Source organism: Ranitomeya imitator, chromosome 2 (assembly GCF_032444005.1).
Source record: "Ranitomeya imitator isolate aRanImi1 chromosome 2, aRanImi1.pri, whole genome shotgun sequence".
Taxonomy (NCBI): Eukaryota; Metazoa; Chordata; class Amphibia; order Anura; family Dendrobatidae; genus Ranitomeya; species Ranitomeya imitator.
The window spans coordinates 249,409,487-249,424,090 of record NC_091283.1 but is presented as its reverse complement, the minus strand read 5'-3'; the positions used below and the strand labels follow the sequence as shown (position 1 = coordinate 249,424,090).

The 14,604-nt window shown below is 48.1% G+C and overlaps 1 protein-coding gene across 1 annotated transcript in view; it reads right to left on the bottom strand.

Moving 5' to 3' along the window:
• LOC138662926 (oocyte zinc finger protein XlCOF8.4-like) overlaps window positions 1-13,943 on the bottom strand; it is an 866,299-nt gene extending 852,356 nt beyond the window's left edge. The window contains exon 1 of the mRNA XM_069748934.1: window positions 13,878-13,943. The gene's annotated coding sequence lies outside the window, so the exon portion shown is untranslated. The remainder of the gene's footprint in view (window positions 1-13,877) is intronic.
• Window positions 13,944-14,604: the final 661 nt, after the last annotated feature.

Here is a 14,604-nt window from a genome sequence, read left to right as displayed (position 1 = left end):
ATAACGCTAATTCTCGTCTCATTTACCGACCCTGGAATCGGCATTAGCAAAACTGCAGGAGATATTCATTACACGCGACATGAGAAATAACTACTTCATGATGAGGACGACATCTTCATCTTCTACTACGGCTCTAGAGACATATTTGTCCGGAGTCGGTCACTGACTCCATCACCACCGGCCTCTATATGAAGGTTTCCCGTCTTCCCCGCACTTTAATCTTCTATCACGTTAGAGCTCAGGTCTGATTCACACACAGAAGTTTGAGGCTTTTAGAAAAGATTTTTTGTTTCCACAATCAACACGGACAAAAATGATCTGATCCCAAAGTCTCCATGTACAGTGATTTATGGGGTTTATTTCTGGCCTAGAAATTAAAATGTTTCTAAACAAAATTGGCTCCAACACTTCTTGTAAAAAAAAAAAAAAAAGTGGAAAAAGCAGAAGACACATTTTATAATTTTTAACATGTTAAACATTTATTATAAGTAATTAATTTTTTTGTGCACAGAACATAGATGTGCACCGCAGGGACGGCACAGATGAGGCTTCAACAAAAACCCTGGCAGTTTAACCACTTGCTGCTGTGAAAATGAAACATGGCGTCTAAGAAGGTGACAGAGTTTGGCCGAATGCCCCCCGCCCCCAAGTACTGGATAGTATGGGGCGGTCTAGTTATTACGGTACTTACATGCCTAATAATGGTGTCTGGGCTGCAATGTATGAAGGTCTATTAGGCCAGAGGCAGCGTCCAATAAGTTACCTTTTACCGCCCCCATACACATTAGACTATAGTTCCATGTAATCACTGATTTCGGGGGTTTGGGCGACTATATAATGTATTTGGGGCCTCCCGACAGATGATGTCAGGGCAGAGAAGGATCTGACATCCTGAATTTCAGAGGACAATCCCTTTGTTCTTCCTGTAGATAATCCTCCGCTAGATGAGTCTGGAGACGACTCTCTCATACAGACCCCAGGAAAGCTGGAATATTTGTGTGTATGGGGGAGTCGGGAGAGATGGCCATCTGCCAAATGACCGTTCAGCCAACTTTTATCTCATGTGTATGGGGCCGTTAGTATTACACTGACAGCAGTGATGATACACGGCACTACAGTAGTACAGGGCATCACCGGAGCCATCAGAGGCTTGTATGATCGCACTGATCAGAGGGGTTTAACAAAGGTTTAAAGTGAAAGCATCATAGTTTTAACAACAAGAAATATCCATCACTATATGGAAAGCAGAGTCACTGTGCAGCGCCCCAGAGACCTGGTCGTTGCAGTATTGCACTCTGCCACTAAGGAGAGTAGCGGTACGTCTGATGGCACTAAAGAGTTCTCCTGGCCAGGTATCACCAGAACACATTACACTTCACACTCCGGCCACTAGGGGGAGAAAAAGGCTTTATTTATTGGGCCACTCCGCACACTGGTAAAACTAGGGACTGGGGAGGAAGTTAGTCAGAAGCTGACTGGGTTGGAACCAGGCAACATCCCGTGGCAGGGGGTGTTGCAGGGAGAAGGCACAGGGGGGTCCCTGTCAGGCGTGGGAACCTGGCAGGTGCCTAGCGAACAGAACAGAACGTAACGGAACCGCGCCTGCACTACCTTGCGGCGGTATCCCAAGAGAGAGACACGAAGTGAAGAATATTGTGGAACAGTGTAAACGAGCTCAGCACAAAGGAGAGCCAGTAAGAGTCATGCCGAGAGAGAGAGGCAACATCTTACTGAGGCGCGTAGTCGGTGGCCGGATCACCGTAGGAGTAACTGACTTCAGGCATTACTTCAAATTCCGCTGGACAGTTGATTATAGGTTGGCTGTCTACCTTCTACACCTACGAAGACATAGGGGGCAACATTGGGAGAGGGGCGTCTCTAGGGTCCCGGAAGACCTCCAAGCCTTCCCGTCAAACGGGTGGCATCCTAGCCAAAATATACCTGGGGGACGTTAGAAACTAGTAACATCTGGAACCAAAGCACGAGAGAGAGAAAGAAAGCTGTAGAGAACGATCGAAGGAGAACAGCAGTTGTGAGGACTATTCCGAATGCTCAGCAGGGTAGGACTACAACACACAGGCGCTATTGGTAGGCAACGATTTCCATCTGCGAGGGAAACTCTGGATGTGCCCATCGGACCGGCCGGTCTCTGATAGCCCGGTAGAACGTGCTCTGGACTGAGTATATTGAAGCCTTCAGTTAAAAGGTAAAGAGACTGCAACCTTGTGTCCTCGTTATTGCCTGCACCTCACACCATCACCATCCACCTCACTGGGAAGCCCTGGGGACATACTTCACCTGTGGGAAGGTATAAAAATCCAGCTGCTATTCCATCACCCCAGCGGACCCCACAGCAGCGTCGGTCACCCTGACCGAACACCACAGGTGGCGTCACGAACCCCTGACAGACTGTACTACAACCTTTATTGGACGCCCCTTAGCAGGGTCACGACCGGGTCCAGCCACCGTGACAACCGCAGAACTGAGCAGAAAGGACCGGTACCGAGTGACTTGTGGCCCTGTGTCTGGGGGCGCTCCAACTTGGCGTCATGAACAGGATCGTACTTAAGCCTGAAGAATTGGGTCATGTGTGCCTTAGAACTGTGATTGAGACGTGTTGGAATTGTGATTTATTGCAAGGACTGTGCATTGCTATTGACGCAAGATTCCCGCCAAAACTGCCGCCATTGCCACGCCACGAGGAGCACAGGAGAAGAAGAAAGGCGTGGAAGTGGGTGTAGAAGAACTGGAGAGCGTGAACGATAATGGCCGCCCAGTCTAAATATTTCTGCACCTTGAGGACGTGTCCGTCAGCAGCCGAGATCCGCCTCCTGATCCTCAATGGGGGTGGAGGAACAAGAAACGAAACCGCCCACGAAGAAGAGAGCGGGAAAGAGACCAGGAAGCGACCAACGTGGAGGACGCGATGGCCAGTAGCTCAGACCCAGACTGCGGGGTTGAAGCAGAGGGCTCCCCCAGCTACCCGGATGAGCCCAGCAGCCAAACCTCCACTATTGGGACCGGTCTCCTGCAGAGTGAAATGGAGGATCTCATGGAGCAGCTGCTCCAGTGGTGGCTGGAGACTAAGGCCCCGTGCCAAGAGACGCTGGCGGAGGAGCCCCTGATCCCGGATCCTATGCCATCACAGGAGCCGACTGCAGGGGAGGAAGTCGCCTCGACCGGTGAGTCTGCCGACCCCGTCCCACAGGCAAAGGACCTGTTAATCGGCCCCGTCGCAGCGCCCCCTCTCCCTGGGACCCATAGACTTCAACGTCTCCCGCAATGGGACCAACCCACGGGCATGGAGCACTTCCTTAAGGCCCCGATCTCGCCGCTTACCACGCCAGGCGAGGTCTACGCAGAGCGTACGGTGTGCCGCTGGGTGAACCCGGGGACGAACATCATGGGGTTTCCCGGGGTGCGGACGCAGGAGGGAGAGCTGGTCGAGGCCCTTAGCTGGGAACAGTACCAGGCCAAGCTGGATCAGCAGTGGAAGGAGTCAGAGAAGCATCGCCAGGTCCAGCGGGAGGCCCACTACCGGCAGGACCTTGAGGTGAAGGACCGGGCCCGCAAAGACCGTACCGCCCACCAGGCCCCGCGCAGGCAGGGCACCGTTGTCGGGTTCCAGCTCCGTGGAGGATGGGGCTTTATTAAGGAGCCGGACCTATATTCTGAGGTTTTTGTAAACCGGAGGGATGTAGAGTCCCATCTCAGAGAGGGCCACCCGGATCGGGATTTGTACAAGGGGGATGAGGTCACCTACACCCGGCACTTCGGGGAGAGGGGTTGGATCGCCCTGAATGTGCGTAAGCGGCCAGCCCCCATGACATCATCCATCAAAGCGGCGGAGAAGCCGTCCCCCATAGCGAGGGTGCCCCCTTGTGATCGGACCATGACTGTCACCGAGACCACGGTGGTGCTCCCCACATGTACTGTTGTGGAAACTACTACCTGCACTGTGGACACTGTCGCGGTGGTGACCGAAAGTTCCGCCTCTGGGGTGGTCAGTTCCTCGGGTGTTGCGGGATTCAGAACCGTCGCCACTCAGACCCCGGATTGGAGCTCAGAATTTCCTGTGACCACACCAAGTGCCCACCAGTACCCGGGTGGGTGCCCCCGCCCAATGCTGTCGGTGGAGATGTCACAGTCACTAATGCCGAGGAAATAAACCTTGAAACCCCGAGATTTGTACATAGTTCATTGTTTCCTGCTGCTACCTTCAACCCGTCCAGGGTTAACTCCTAGGGATCCCTTCGTTTACCCGGGATCCCTATTGTTTTCTATTGTTTTTTCTACTGTTACACAACGTTCATCATTGTTTTAAAGACTGCCGGATCATGGACGGTGAATGATTCAGAACTGCTTTGTAAATAGTTTGCACCTTCTTAAAGGTGCTCCCTACTGGTTTTATAAGCCAAAGAAGACTTTGCGAAGACATGATGCAGAAGGACTTGCTTGCTGTGAACTTGCTTGCTGAGAGAGAATCTGCACCAGAGACTTGGGTCCCTCTTAAAAGGAATGTTTGATAATTACTTTCATAAAGGTTGAAACGTTAATAATGTTGAAGAATTTAGACAGTTAATAATGTTGATAAAGATTGAGGACAGGAAAGCCTGGAAGTGAACCCGTAGGGGTTAGAGAGAGAGTCCTCCTGAGAAACATAGAAAGATGGTGGGTACAATGACAGTAGGCCCAGCCAAGGAACTAGGCGGTCCTGCATTGGGGAAGTTGGAACGGAAAGAAACGAGTTATGTAGCATTTTATGGAAGGCCTTTAGTGGGTTCAGCGAACACGCCCTTAAAGGAAGAGTTAGTTATTTGTTCAAAATTTGCACTTAGTAGAATACCCGGCTGGGTACTAAAGGTTATTTATGATCTAAATGTTATTTAAAACTATTTAATCTTGTTATTGTTTGCAACGTTTAAGCGTCCTCACCTCCCATAAAGGGAAGCACCTTTTCTAATTACTTGTTCTTAGCATTCTATAAATTTTTGTATGTCTTGCACTGTATTATATTGTTGTTCTTCTTTTCAGTCCAGGAGTACTGGATTTAACCGGGGGGAGTGCAGCGCCCCAGAGACCTGGTCGTTGCAGTATAGCACTCTGCCACTAAGGAGAGTAGCGGTACGTCTGATGGCACTAAAGAGTTCTCCTGACCAGGTATCACCAGAACACATTACACTTCACAGTCCGGCCACTAGGGGGAGAAAAAGGCTTTATTTATTGGGCCACTCCGCACACTGGTAAAACTAGGGACTGGGGAGGAAGTTAGTCAGAAGCTGACTGGGTTGGAACCAGGCAACATCCTGTGGCAGGGGGTGTTGCAGGGAGAAGGCACAGGGGCTCCCTGTCAGGCGTGGGAACCTGGCAGGTGCCTAGCGAACAGAACAGAACGTAACAGAACCGCGCCTGCACTACCTTGCGGCGGTATCCCAAGAGAGAGACACGAAGGGAATAATATTGTGGAACAGTGTAAACGAGATCAGCACAAAGGAGAGCCAGTAAGAGTCGTGCCGAGAGAGAGAGGCAACATCTTACTGAGGCGCGTAGTCGGTGGCCGGATCACCGTAGGAGTAACTGACTTCAGGCATTACTTCAAATTCCGCTGGACAGTTGATTATAGGTTGGCTGTCTACCTTCTACACCTACGAAGACATAGGGGGCAACATTGGGAGAGGGGCGTCTCTAGGGTCCCGGAAGACCTCCAAGCCTTCCCGTCAAACGGGTGGCATCCTAGCCAAAATATACCTGGCGGACGTTAGAAACTAGTAACATCTGGAACCAAAGAACGAGAGAGAGAAAGAAAGCTGCAGAGAGCGAATGAAGGAGAACAGCAGTTGTGAGGACTATTCCGAATGCTCAGCAGGGTAGGACTACAACACACAGGCGCTATTGGTAGGCAACGATTTCCATCTGCGAGGGAAACTCTGGATGTGCCCATCGGACCGGCCGGTCTCTGATAGCCCGGTTGAACGTGCTCTGGACTGAGTATATTGAAGCCTTCAGTAAAGAGGTAAAGAGACTGCAACCTTGTGTCCTCGTTATTGCCTGCACCTCACACCATCACCATCCACCTCACTGGGAAGCCCTGGGGACATACTTCACCTGTGGGAAGGTATACCATCCAGCTGCTATTCCATCACCCCAGGGGACCCCACAGCAGCGTCGGTCACCCTGACCGAACACCACAGGTGGCGTCACGAACCCCTGACAGACTGTACTACCACCTTTATTGGATGCCCCTTAGCAGGGTCACGACCGGGTTCAGCCACCGTGACAACCGCAGAACTGAGCAGAAAGGACCGGTACCGAGTGACTTGTGGCCCTGTGTCTGGGGGCGCTCCAACTGCACAATGTTAGTTAAGTCTCGTCCATAACTACTTTATTATACTCTATTATCCTGTACACAGTGGAGGAGATAGAAATCACAGGTCCGACAGCAACAGCTGGAATTGAGCCCTCCAACGTAAAGAAAAAAAATCCATATATATAAAGCTGAGTGTATGTATGTATGTGTGTATGTGTGTGTGTGTCAAGCCACGCTCATTCCACATAGCAACCAAACACTAAGCATCTTTCATTTCACCAGAGCTGTTTAAAAGAAGCTGAGCTGTGATTGGTTGCTATGAGCAACAGTTTTCCCACCCTACAACACCTCAGCAGACACTGACCGGGTGGGAGAAATCTAGCATCCCTGGGAACATAAGCTCCAGCCATTGTCTGCCCCCAGAAAGGAGCAGAGAGCACATGACAGAAATGGATCCCCCTCATCTATTACTGCCGCGCTCTATTGTTACCAGCGTAGAAAATCGCATCATCAGCGGCCGCACACAGAGCCGCACTGCCAGGTTACATAAAAGCACATCTCCAGGAACTCCCTGCTCAGCGCCACCCAGCTCGGGACTATGGGATGGAGGATGTGTATGAAGGCTATATGGGCACGGGACTATGGGATGGAGGATGTATGATGGGTATATGGGCGCTGGACTATGGGATGGAGGATGTGTAATGGGTATATGGGCACGGGACTATGGGATGGAGGATGTATGATCGGTATATGGGCACTGGACTATGGGATGGAGGATGTGTGATGGGTATATGGGCACTGGACTACGGGATGGAGGATATGTATGATGGTATATGGGCACTGGACTATGGGATGGAGGATGTGTGATTTGTATATGGACACTGGACTATGGGATGGAGGATATGTATGATGGGTATATTGGCACTGGACTATGGGATGCAGGATGTGTGATGATCTCCAGCTTCGACTACTGCAACATCCTTTTCTGTGGCCTCCCTGCTAACACCCTTGCACCTCTCCAGTCTGTCCTTAACTCTGCTATCCGACTAATTCCTCTCGCTCCTCGCTACTCCTCCCCTCTGCAAATCTCTTCACTGGCTCCCATTCCCTCAGCGTATCCACTTCAAATTACTAATACTGACCTACAAGGCCATCTATAAACCGTCTTCTCCATATGTCTCTGAACTAATCTCCCGATATCTTCCCTCACGTGATCTCCGGTCCTCCTAAGACCTCCTTCTCTCCTCCACACTTATTCGCTCCTCACCCAATCACCTCCAAGACTTCTCCCGAATATCCCCCATACTCTGGAATTCTTTGCCCCAACACGTTTGACTATCAAGCACATTCGGATCCTTCAGACGGAACCTGAAAACCCATCTCTCCAGGAAAGCCTACAGCCTGCACTGACCCTGCTGCCTCCTCACCACTACCGGAGCTACCGCCTCACCAACACCGGAGCTGCTGCAATTCTCAACCTACTGTCTCCTTCCCCACCATCCTGTAGAATGTAAGCCCGCAAGGGCAGGGTCCTCGCCCCTCTGTATCTGTGATTGTTCGTTTATTTACTGTAAGTGATATCTGTAATTTGTATGTAACCCCTTCTCATGTACAGCACCATGGAATCAATGGTGCTATATAAATAATAATAATAGTATATGGGTACTGGACTATGGGATGCAGGATGTGTGATGATCTCCAGCTTCGACTTCTGCAACATCCTTTTCTGTGGCCTCCCTGCTAACACCCTTGCACCTCTCCAGTCCATCCTTTCCTCTGCTGCCCGACTAATTCATCTCTGCCCTCGCTACTTCTCCGCTTCTCCTCTCTGCAAATCTATTCACTGGCGACCATTCCCTCTTGCCTTGTCCATGTATGGTTTGGTCCAGTAGCCCATATATCATCAGATTGTCCTGGTTCCTCGACAGCTGACACGGACATTGTTAACCCCTTTACCCCCAAGGGTGGTTTGCACGTTAATGACAGGGCCAATTTTTTCAATTCTGACCACTGTCCCTTTGTGAGGTTATAACTCTGGAACGCTTCAACGGATCCCAGTGATTCTGACATTGTTTTCTCGTGACATATTGTACTTCATGACAATGGTAAAAATTCTTTGATAGTACCTGCGTTTATTTGTGAAAAAAACGGAAATTTGGCAAAAATTATGAAAATTTCGCAATTTTCCAACTTTGAATTTTTATGCAATTAAATCACAGAGATATGTCACACAAAATACTTAATAAGTAACATTTCCCACATGTCTACTTTACATCAGCACAATTTTGGAACCCAAATTTTTTTTTGTTAGGGAGTTATAAGGGTTAAAAGTTGACCAGCAATTTCTCATTTCTACAACACCATTTTTTGTTAGGGACCACATCTCATTTGAAGTCATTTTGAGGGGTCGATATGATAGAAAATACCCAAGTGTGACACCATTCTAAAAACTACACCCCTCAAGGTGCTCAAAACCATATTCAAGAAGTTTATTAACCCTTCTGGTGCTTCACAGGAATTTTTTGAATGTTTAAATAAAAATGAACATTTAACTTTTTTTCACAAAAAATTTAATTCAGCTCCAATTTGTTTAATTTTACCAAGGGTAACAGGAGAAAATGGACCCCAAACATTGTTGTACAATTTGTCCTGAGTACGACAATACCCCACATGTGGGGGTAAACCACTGTTTGGGCGCATGGCAGAGCTCGGAAGCGAAGGAGCGCCATTTGACTTTTCAATGCAAAATTGACTGGAATTGAGATGGGACGCCATGTTTCGTTTGGAGAGCCCCTGATGTGCCTAAACATTGAAACCCCCCACAAGTGACACCATTTTGGAAAGTAGACCCCCTAAGGAACTTATCTAGAGGTGTGGTAAGCACTTTGACCCACCAAGTGCTTCACAGAAGTTTATAATGTAGAACCGTAAAAATAAAAAATCATATTTTTTCACAAAAATTAACTTTCCGCCCCCAATTTTTTATTTTCCCAAGGGTAAGAGAAGAAATTGGACCCCAAAAGTTGTTGTACAATTTGTCCTGAGTACGCTGATACCCCATATGTGGGGGTAAACCACTGTTTGGGCGGATGGGAGAGCTCGGAAGGGAAGGAGCGCCGTTTGACTTTACAATGCAAAATTGACAGGAATTGAGATGGGACGCCATGTTGCGTTTGGAGAGCCACTGATGTGCCTATACATTGAAACCCCCCACAATTGACACCATTTTGGAAAGTAGACCCCCTAAGGAACTTATCTAGAGGTGTGGTGAGCACTTTGACCCACCAAGTGCTTCACAGAAGTTTATAATGCAGAGCCGTAAAAATAAAACAAAAATTTTTTCCCACAAACATTATTTTTTAGCCCCCAGTTTTGTATTTTCCCGAGGGTAACAGGAGAAATTGGACCCCAAAAGTTGTTGTGCAATTTGTCCTGAGTACGCTGATACCCCATATGTTGGGGGGGAACCACCGTTTGGGCACATGGGAGGGCTCGGAAGGGAAGGAGTGCCATTTGGAATGCAGACTTAGATGGAATGGTCTGCAGGCGTCACATTGCGTTTGCAGAACCCCTAATGTACCTAAACAGTAGAAATCCCCCACAAGTGACCCCATATTGGAAACTAGACCCCCTAGGGAACTTATCTAGATGTGTTGTGAGAACTTTGAACCCCCAAGTGTTTCACTACAGTTTATAACGCAGAGCCGTGAAAATAAAAAATCTTTTTTTTCCCACAAAAATTATTTTTTAGCCCCCAGTTTTTTATTTTCCCAAGGGTAACAGGAGAAATTGGACCCCAAAAGTTGTTGTCCTATTTGTCCTGAGTACACTGATACCCCATATGTTGGGGTAAACCCCTGTTTGGGCACACGGGAGAGCTCGGAAGGGAAGAAGCACTGTTTTACTTTTTCAATGCAGAATTGGCTGGAATTGAGATCGGACGCCATGTCGCGTTTGGAGAGCCCCTGATGTGCCTAAACAGTGGAAACCCCCCAATTATAACTGAAACCCTAATCCAAACACACCCCTAACCCTAATCCCAACAGTAACCCTAACCACACCTCTAACCCTGACACACCCCTAACCCTAATCCCAACCCTATTCCCAACTGTAAATGTAATCTAAACCCTAACCGTAACTTTAGCCCCAACCCTAACTGTAGCCTTAACCCTAGCCCTAACCCTAGCCCTAACCCTAACCCTAGCCCTAACCCTAACCCTAGCCCTAACCCTAGCCCTAACCATAGCCCTAATGGAAAAATGGAAATAAATACATTTTTTTAATTTTTCCCTAACTAAGGGGGGTTTGATTTACTTTTATAGCGGGTTTTTTAGCGGATTTTTATGATTGGCAGCCGTCACACACTGAAAGACGCTTTTTATTGCAAAAAATATTTTTTGCGTTACCACATTTTGAGAGCTATAATTTTTCCATATTTTGGTCCACAGAGTCATGTGAGGTCTTGTTTTTTGCGGGACGAGTTGTCGTTTTTATTGGTAAAATTTTCGGGCACGTGACATTTTTTGATCGCTTTTTATTCCGATTTTTGTGAGGCAGAATGACCAAAAACCAGCTATTCATGAATTTCTTTTGGGGGAGGCGTTTATACCGTTCCGCGTTTGGTAAAATTGATAAATCAGTTTTATTCTTCGGGTCAGTACGATTACAGCGACACCTCATTTATATCATTTTTTTATGTTTTGGCGCTTTTATACGATAAAAACTATTTTATAGAAAAAATAATTATTTTTGCATCGCTTTATTCTCAGGACTATAACTTTTTTTTTTTTTGCTGATGATGCTGTATGGCGGCTCGTTTTTTGCGGGAAAAGATGACGCTTTCAGCGGTATCATGGTTATTTATATCTGTCTTTTTGATTGCGTGTTATTCCACTTTTTGTTCGGCGGTATGATAATAAAGCGTTGTTTTTTGCCTCGGTTTTTTTTTTTTTTTCTTACGGTGTTTACTGAAGGGGTTAACTAGTGGGCCAGTTTTATAGGTCGGGCCGTTACGGACGCGGCGATACTAAATATGTGTACTTTTATTGTTTTTTTTTTAAATTTAGATAAAGAAATGTATTTATGGGAATAATATTTTTTTTTTTTTTCATTATTTAGGAATATTTTTTTTTTTACACATTTTGAACATTTTTTTTTAACTTTTTTACATTGTCCCAGGGGGGGACATCACAGATCGGTGATCTGACAGTTTGCACAGCACTCTGTCAGATCACCGATCTGAGAGCAGTGCAGGCTGCTTCACAGTGCCTGCTCTGAGCAGGCTCTGTGAAGCCACCTCCCTCCCTGCAGGACCCGGATCCGCGGCCATCTTGGATCCGGGCCTGGAACAAGCAGGGAGGGAGGTAAGACCCTTGCAGCAACGCGATCACATCGCGTTGCTGCGGGGGGCTCAGGGAAGCCCGCAGGGAGCCCCCTCCCTGCGGGAAGCTTCCCTATACCGCCGGCACATCGCGATGATCTTTGATCGCGGTGTGCCAGGGGTTAATGTGCCGGGAGCGGTCCGTGACCACTCCTGGCACATAGTGCCGGATGTCAGCTGCGATAAACAGCTGACACCCGGCCGCGATCGGCGGCGCTTTCCCCGTGAGCGCCGCCGATCGCGCTGGACGTACTATCCCGTCCGTGGTCATGGGGGCCCACCCCACCTCGACGGGATAGTACGTCCGATGTCAGAAAGGGGTTAATCCAGGCAACGTCCGAGCCGGCATGACTTTCCTTGTTCAGGACACTCATGTTTATTGAGGGAGGCACCATAGTGTTATGGATCACTACTGGTATATTATGTCCAACAGGGTAGAGCCAGGATTTGAACCCCAGTTTCCCACATTGGTCGCTGTGATTTTACTAAAAGTGGCACATGTATTGCCGGCTTCTATTATATCTTTTATTGAATGTTACAGACTTTTTCCGATGTTAAGAAAAATGCTCCTGTTACCGATCATGAATTTGAATGTACAATATTTGTGCTGAATTTATATTTGGCGGCCGTTTTCTGAACATATTCGCTCATCTCTAATTATGGCCACCACAACCTGCTACACAAAATAAACCCCCCACTCAGTACGGAGGCATTTACAGTCCACCACAACCCCAGTATAATGGCCCCTACCAGCTACACATTCAGTATGAGAGTCCCAACAGCTCTTCGCTTAATATGATGCCCCCAAAATTCCTGATATAAACACACACTACTCAGCCAACCTGGTTCCTGAGGTGCGCTGCTCTGTGCGGTGTGAGTGTAGAGACGTCATTGTGTCTGCAGTGCACGGAGTCTCAGACTCAGAAGTGAAGGCTGAATGGTGGATCAGGAGCTTTCCACTCCCTGATTCACTAATCTATTCAGCGGTGTCACCGTCATGGGAATGTGGATATCGCTGAAATTGTGATGATGGGAAGGAGAGGGTGACCAATACCACACCCCACCGAGCCCTGTCACTTCATAGGCATCATAGCAACCGAGTGGGCGACCTTTATGGATGATGCACTCCTGCCTATCCAACTATCGTATGGTAAATATCTCATAGATCCTGAGTTCATTAGTATCTGCACCAAGAATGAGGCTAAGTGAGTATTTATTAATTGTCGGTGGTCGGAGGTAGTCAGTGAGGTGGATGGTACCATATTGTGCATGTAGGGGGCAGTACTGTGGGAACATTAGAAAGAGGGGGATGGCAGTACAGTGGGGACACACTGTGTGTGAGGGGGATGCCAGTCCTGTGGAAACATTGTCCTATGTCTGTGGGAAGCCACTAATGTGGAAACATTATACTGTGTGTGGGGGTATGGCGGTAATATGAGAACATTATACTGTGTGTGGGGGTATGGGGGTACTATGAGAACATTATACTGTGTGTGGGGGTATGGCGGTACTATGAGAACATTATACTGTGTGTGGGGGTATGGGGGTACTATGAGAACATTATACTGTGTGTGGGGGTATGGCGGTAGTGTGAAAATACCTTTTTTACGAGAGATGCCAGTACTGTAGGAACATTATACTGTGTGAGCGGCATCATATATATTACATAAGGGGTGTAAAAAGGAGAGTCATAAAAAAGACTCCTCAGGGCTGTGCTGCATTTGTACAGACTGCTATCTGCCGTCCAAACGGGACCATGTGACATCAATGGGAAGAGGGAGGTTTTCCGGAGGGAAGAGTCTAGAGGGTGCACCTGGTCAGGAGACCTTGATGACGCAGTTACTGATATTATAAAGGCCGGAACCCCAAAGGCAGAACAGATTTGGCGCCAACAAAGGAAAGGGGTGCGGGGAAGAATCTGAGGTACCAGCTGATGGTAAAGTGCCCGAGGCAGCTGGGTGTGGGGCAGAACCCTGCTTACAGGGCATAATGGGGGCATTACACTGTGTGGGGCCAAGAAAGGGGCCCTGTACTAGGAGAACAATCTGCTCCCTCACTTCCTGTCCTCCATAGTTGGCTCGTATGTATCTATTACAGGAAACAGAACAACAACGTTATGATTCTTATAAAGAGTCTCCGTGCAGAAGGGGTTAATGTCCCCGCGCTCAGTAATGGGGAATCTCCACATACCTCCACCTGCAGAGCCGCACTCCACATATATGGCTGCTCTGTGCGCACAGGACCTGTGATGAGGTCACAGGGGGAGGAGTCAGGGGTCACGTGATCCGCAGTGAAGACGCTACATGGAGACTTCTCCTCAGTCAGTGACATTTCCGCCATTATTCGCCCTCACTACTGGCACAATTACCTCGTGCCGCCTTTTCTACACAATGTTCTGTGTGGAATGTAACGTGTGATTTCTTGGGAGACAAATAGACCCCACACATGAGGGAATTATTACCGGTTACCGGACGTCTAGTATATGGCGGCATATGATTGTGCTATCGCCTCCACACCAGGAGCTAAAATGCCGAAATCTCGCTTATTTACCCCCTTCCAGTGTCCGGCTAAGGGTCATATACGGCCATGCACCTCTCCAGTCGCTGTGGGGTTTTTGGTAATAGGATGGAGGGCGGCGTCCATGCTTGGACTTCAGAGAGAGTAATAAAATCACAGCTCACCTTCCCTGTCCTTTACCCCTTACACCTGACCTGTTTAGCCAATTACCTGGAGATAAATGGTTTTACAGACTTAACGTGAGAGGGACATATAACCTTATACGTATCGCCATGGTGACGAATGGAAGACCGAACACAATACACCTGAGGGGAAGATTGAACATTTGATGCTGCCATTCGGGGTAACCAATGCTTCGGCAGTCTCTGAAAATGTCATTAATTATATTTTTTCTCCCTGA